The sequence below is a fragment of the Panthera uncia genome, chromosome A2, assembly GCF_023721935.1.
Source record: "Panthera uncia isolate 11264 chromosome A2, Puncia_PCG_1.0, whole genome shotgun sequence".
Classification (NCBI taxonomy): domain Eukaryota; kingdom Metazoa; phylum Chordata; class Mammalia; order Carnivora; family Felidae; genus Panthera; species Panthera uncia.
The window spans coordinates 83177532-83184279 of record NC_064816.1 but is presented as its reverse complement, the minus strand read 5'-3'; the positions used below and the strand labels follow the sequence as shown (position 1 = coordinate 83184279).

Below are 6748 nucleotides of genomic sequence, written 5' to 3'. Positions count from 1 at the left end.
TTTCTTTGCTTCTTTTTCTTCTGACTTCAAAGAAATAATACAGTATTATTTGTGATTGGCTTATGTGGGGCTCTTAAAGGACTCCAGATCCATTCTACTGGTTGACTTAGCAGAGGCTAGAAAGACCGATTTTTTGTGATGAATATCTCCTTTTCGTGTTGTCCTAAGATACCTCTCTTGTACATATCATTTTATTAACAAAAATAAAAATATATTGTACTCCCACTATATGGAAAACCTACTACATTTCCACATATTTTTCTCCCTTTTTTGGGAGTACTCATTATGCATACATGAGCAAAATAATCACACCTTTCCTTTTCTGTACTGCAGACAAATATGGTGAAACCTGTTTTATGCCTTCCAGCATTTTGCTTCGGCTCAGCTATTCCTTTTGTTTATCCTCGTGTTGGATTTGATTTGGACTGTTTTGGTTTCTGCATATTGTCCAGCCTAATTGTTAATAATGCCCTTTCACTCTCAGAAGTCCAGTTTTAGATAGCAAATTATGTGGATACCCTGTGCTCAGGCTATTTCACCAGTAGGCCTTAGTGTGTGATCCGATTTATGGTGTCATCATTAGGAAATCTAAAATATATATTAATGTTGTAAAAATGTGATATATAGCAGAGATATTTGAGTATATATAAACTTCTAAACATATGTCTGGATTGTAGATATGGTCTAAAATACACACTGATCAAGAAGCACTTGGTCTAGCTTCTTCATATCCTAGATGCATTTTTTCCTTTAAAAACATGAAGAAATGAGATATTTACTATTTATTCATTAGTAGCAGTTTAAAGTTTTTAAACAGCTATGAATTGACAAGCTTTGCAAATCATTAATGTAAGGAATAATCCTAATTTATGCATTACCTGTGAGACTGCTTTTAAATTCCTTCATGGGACGCTATCATTGGTTGACTTATATTTGCCCCAAATTCATGTGTTGAAGTTTGACCTCCCATAATCTCAGAATGAGACCTCACTTAGATACAGGATCTTTGCAGATGTCATTAGTTAGGATTATGTCATACTGGGAGGGTGGCCTAATCCAGTATGACAGATATCCTTGTAAAAGGGGAAAATGTACACCCCAGTACACACAGAGGGAGAGAGCCCCTTGAAGATTGACGTGGTGCTACTACAGGCCAAGGAACTACCAGAAGCTAGAAGAGAGGCCTACCACCTTCAAAGAGAATATGGCCCTGCTTACTCCTTGATCTTGTAGATCTAGTCCCCAGACTGTGATACAGTATATTTCTGTTGTTCTAGGCCACCCAGTTTGTGACACTTTGTTGTGGTAGCTGCCATATACTCATGCAGATACCATCACACTGAGATGCTCTGTAGGGATGTTCCTGACATTGCATCAATTATTTAAGGCCTGGTGTATACTTGTCATCCTATGCTACAATTGCCACAAGAGTTTCATTTCAAACAGAGCGTGATTCAAAATAATTCCTTTAGAACATTTAGTTATAAATGTTTTCTATATTTATGCTTCCAGACAAATGATCTTTTACTGGGTATGTGTGCCCAGACCCTACATATACTCACCCATCCGTTTTGCTTTTCTTCTGGATAGTTTTCCTCTGATAAAAAAATCTAGATTTAGAAACCTGATATTCCCAAAGAGAAGATGCAGTATATTTAAGCTAAAAACAAACAAAAAAAACCAACAAAACAAAACATCCCAGTCGTATGAAGCATAGTCCTACAGAATCTGTGTTGGGGAAGACTCATACATAACCTACCTGACTAGAATGAAGATATGTGCAATGTAGCTTGTGTTTTAGGCCTTAAAGGCAAACATTCCAGGTAATTTCATGCAGCTCCCACACTACATGTCTAGGGAGTTCTTCTAGTACTCTCTTACAAAGAGAGACTTATATCTGATGTTTTTGTCCTGTACTCCTCTCTGGCGTAACACCAATGGATCGGCTCCAGGTTTGGAAAAACGTGTGATGGGTAAATAGGATGATTCTTGCCAGATAGACTTTTCAAGAAATAAAGAAAACCCTTGGGCTTTGAAAGATTTGTTTAATGGGAAAAAAAAAAAAAAGGAGGCCAATTTCTAAAGTTTTTTTTCTTCTTCTAAAAGAAGGTAATGTGATAATAGTTCCTTCTACTTGGGGACATTTTAAGTTAGAATAGTATGAATTTGTTAACGTGTACGTTTTCGGAATGCTAATGATGTGATTATAAATACAAATGGGTAGCTCTGACCTGTATATTATGTACAGAGTTTCACAGAGGCATATGCTCCCAGGATGGACAGCCTTAGAGAATCAGAGGTCAGGCTCACTTTGAGGTATTACTGCTGGGACTGTGTTCACCTTCTTGAAGAAAAAAGTTTTTACAGTGAACATTCTGGACACCTACACCTCCCTAGAATGGATAAAAATCACTTGTAGGCTGAATCGATACCGTGTGTATTCTTTCAGGACTTGACAGTGTTTTCGCCCTGGCCTCCCGGGATGAAATGCAAGCTTGGTGTGTGTTTAACACTCATGGCTCCTCTTGCCACACATTAATACTCAACATTTCTTCGTCTGGAATTATGGGTAATAGGTCTTCTCACTATTTAATTATTTTTCTTGCTTCGTTTCATGCTTCCTTTCTCCACTGTGTTGGATCTCTTGTCAGTTTGGCTTTTGTGTGAGGCACAGGTCCATGATAACAGTGTGTACTGTCTCATTCTGCGGTAAACATTCAGATGATGTTAGTGGGTTCACTGTGGTGTTGTGACAGTCAGGTGAGGGAATGTGTATGTGAATACTTTGACAACTGTGGAGTGCAATAGTGACCAGTGATGTTGGGCTGTTCATTTTCCTCACAGAGTGACAATGTTGGATTTGTGCAACTTTACATTCACCACGAAGGTTGGTGCTTGGGCTCTATTTAAGTGTCTAGCTTTTTATGAGCTCATCTTATGTTTGAAAGGGAATTTAGACGGCAGGGTTTATATGCTATGATGCTGAAACTGTGACTGTGTTACAGTCATATCTTGCTTTATCATTCTAGTATTTTTTAGCGGCTGAAATTCTGGCAGGTGGATTAGGGGAAGGTAAATTTTAATATTCGTGATAATATATACTATTAATAAAATAATTTGATGTGTATTATTCTCTGTGTATCCGTATAATACATATTTATATGCTATGTATATGTAACATATATACTCCTTAGTAAAATTACTGAAGGGGCACCTGGATGGCTCAGTTGGTTGAGGGTCCAGCTTCAGGTCCAGTCATGATCTCACGACTCCTGAGTTCGAGCCCCACGTCAGTTTCTGTGCTGACAGCTCACAGCCTGGAGCCTGCTTCAGATTCTGTGTCTCCCTCTCCTTGTGTCTCCCTGCCCCTCCCCGCTAGTGCTCGCTTGCTCTCTCTCTCTCTTTCTCTCTCTCTCTTTCTCTCAAAAATAAAAATAAACCTAAAAAAAAAAATTAATGAGATAACTTAATAAACATTGTCCCTGAAGAAACAAAGCCAATAGAACAAGATCATACCTTAGATAATCTCTCAGACAGGTTTAACAATATTGAATACGTATTAAGCATTTACATCTATTATCTTAAAGCTTTATTTTTATTAAATTTTTTCCCTAAACTTTTTTAGGTTTCCAAGTGTTCTGATTGTAATTAAGAAAATATTCCAAAAGTTTTTCCATAAAGTATGCATGATAGAATAGGCTCCATTTCTTTTCCTAAGAAATAATGAGGCGTTAGGGCCAAACCAATGTCAGCCATTGTCCTGGAGCCCCCTAGAAAGATGTTCATCATAAGCATGACACCTGTGTAGCCACGCAGAGATACGAAGACCTCTCAAGAGCCATTTCTCTGCCCAGGCCTGGAAATGCAGACACATCACTTCTCTGACTGAGAAATCAGGGCATGAATAGAAATAAACTTGCTGATGACCCATTTTTCTTAGGGTAAATGTTAGATGTTGCACAGGGAAAATTAAGTCAATACAAAGCTCCTTTTGCACAGATAGAAAAGTGGTTTCTCAGTCAAATTATAAAAGATAAAAAGTGATTGACTTAAGAAATGCCCAATTATGAATTGCTCAGAAAAGTTACCCAAGAAACACTAATGTAGTCTTTGGATATCTGTTTAGTTTGTGTAACAGGTACAAATAGATATGTGGACTAATTCAAATAATATCTCATTAATTTTTAAGATACAATGATTATGGTTAAAATAATTTAGTGAACTAAATACCTCACTTCTAGCAAACTGTTAATATTTAAGTGGTTTATATGCATCTTAGAGCTTTTTCTCTCGTCATTTTGCATCTTTGAAACAACTTGTGAAGTGTTGCAGTTAATTCTGAATTTAAGAGTGTTTTGAAAATCTCAAGAGAGATGTATAATGTTTACTCTAAATAGACCTTTTGAATATCAAGTATTCTTTTACAGAGGCTTCTGCATAATTTTCCACATTTATACCGAGGATTGATGACTTCTGGCCTAAAGAGTAAGGTGAGAAGCAGTTTAGTATATATCTCAAAAATAAAACCAATACTTACCAGGAGACTAACAACTGATTGCTTGCTTCTTTGAGAAGCAAAGCAGAGGAAATGGTTTAAACACTTACCTGCACAGATAGCTTCAAACACAGATACAGACATGTCATTGAACTCCCCAACAGTTTCTGGGGAGACTGATCAAGGGTCCAGAGGCAATGCCTATGAAAGGCGGCCAGTTTTTTGATCAAAGTTTACTTTTTTTTTTAATTAAATTTTATTTTATTTTTTTAATTTACATCCAGATTAGTTAGCTTATAGTGCAACAATGATTTCAGGAGTAGATTCCTTAGTGCCCCTTACCCATTTAGCCCACCCCCCCTCCCACACTATCAAAGTTTACTTTTTAAAATTACTTCTCATGTGTTCGGTGAAACTTAGGTGGGTGGTAACTCAATTACGTTGTTTGAGATTTAGGTAAAGAGATCATGATTAACCGTGACCCAGGATTTTTGTGAGATTTTCAAATATAGATTGTGTGTCTGTGCGTGCGTGTGTGAGAGAGAGAAATGGAGAGAGGTGGAGAGACAGACAGTGGGAGAATATAATAATAGAATGTTTTGGCCTGAGGTGAGGAGTTTAACATCCTGAGGTATCCTGAATTCCTTTGAAAGTTTTCACCTTGTCAAGTTTAGACCTCTCTTGTGTATGCCCATTGTGCGAATAGTACCAAAATACAAATGTTCCTCCAGTGAAGTTTACTATTCAGAAAAAAAAAAAAAAATCCCCAGGATAATTTCTACCTGTATTAGCTCCTGTGAACTATATGCCAGAAAAATGGGTAAAGGAAGGTGTCCACATACCTATATGAGGAAAAAAAAATTTTTTTTTGAAATTTTGGATTCTTGGATGTAAATGTTATGTGCCTATTTAAGAACATCAATAACATTTTAAATAATATTGCTTCTTGATGTTTTGATTTTCAGCTGCTCAGTGAGAAATAATTTATTAGCACTAACCATAATTGGTAGCATTTATTAAGTGCTAGGTGCCAGGCAATATGCTAATGTTTTACTTATATTACTTTACTTAATTCTGACCTCCACCTTCTAAAGTAGGAATAGACATTATGTTCTTCTATAAGTGAAGAAGAAGAAACTGAGGTCTTGAGCAATTAAATGTCCTCTTCTGGGCTACATAGATAGTAATAGTGGGACAGGGATATGCCTGTGATCTGTCTGATTCTATTCTTGCTCTTAGTGACAACGTTATATTGCCTCCCAGGCAGAACAGCTCAGGCACTAAGCATTTAAAATAGAATTTAAAGTAAGGATGACCTTATTTGGGTCATTAAATATTACTATTTATTAATATCTTAACACACTACATTTTAACAACTACGATACAATTATTAGTTATGTTGATATACAGCTATTATAATATTAATATATATTAATATTAACATATAATTAATATTAATATATAATTAATATATAATATTATTAGGAAGTCTCTAGGTTTTCTTTCTCTAAAGCAGAGATTTTTAAATGGAGGACATTTAAACTGCTGTTTCTCTGGATAAATTAATGACTCTCTTAACTTGCTTCTTGGATGTGAGTCCCCAAAAGAATACATAAAGTATTAATGGAATAAACATTTTTACAGAATAATACATATGAAAGAAATCTTCAAAGTAAAATAGGCAAATGAATATCAAAGAAGCTTCTTTTAGAATGTAATCCTATGAGAGTGGTCTTGAAAGATTAGAAAAGATTCTCTTCACGATTATGAATTTGAAGCAGCTGGAATGAATTCAGTCATGATCAGCATAACTGGGGATCATTTCTGAAAGTGAGGGATACAGAAAGTTAAAAGACTCATTGCTTGGTACTGAGGTCACCTGCTTCATAACAGACTAAAATAGCAGAGAACAAGTGTTAAGAATTCATTCTGCCTTCCCAATGCTTTTGTAGCTTTATTTTTAGAGCTCTGCTAACGGCAGTCTGGGGCATTGTTTGCCCTGATGTGGCTGTTCTGTCACTGTCGCCCTTTCTCTTGCAGTCTTTGCCTCCCTGGACAGGTGTGAGGGACTTCCTGATTGTCACAAGCCAGTCACCTGGGTCAGCCACCCCTGATGTAGTGTGCTTCATCAGCCCCCTGAGCTCATAAGAGAGGTAATTTTTCTGCTGCTGGTTAACATGTATTATTTCTTAAGGTGAAGGCAATCAGAATGAAAAGGTATTGTGTAGGTGGTGGTGCAGGAGTGATTACAAA

General features: G+C 36.5%; 1 protein-coding gene across 7 annotated transcripts in view; it reads left to right on the top strand.

Annotated features, from left to right (window-relative positions):
- CACNA2D1 (calcium voltage-gated channel auxiliary subunit alpha2delta 1) overlaps positions 1-6748 on the top strand; it is a 499724-nt gene that overhangs the window by 23082 nt on the left and 469894 nt on the right. Inside the window, exons 2-3 of one of the 7 annotated variants that reach the window (XM_049641361.1) lie at positions 4428-4490; positions 6536-6648. The exons of 4 other annotated variants lie outside the window; for them this stretch is intronic. The gene's annotated coding sequence lies outside the window, so the exon portion shown is untranslated. Of the gene's footprint in view, positions 1-4427; positions 4491-6349; positions 6649-6748 lie in introns of those variants that run through there. 2 more of the 7 variants (XM_049641363.1, XM_049641362.1) reach the window with 2 other exon arrangements.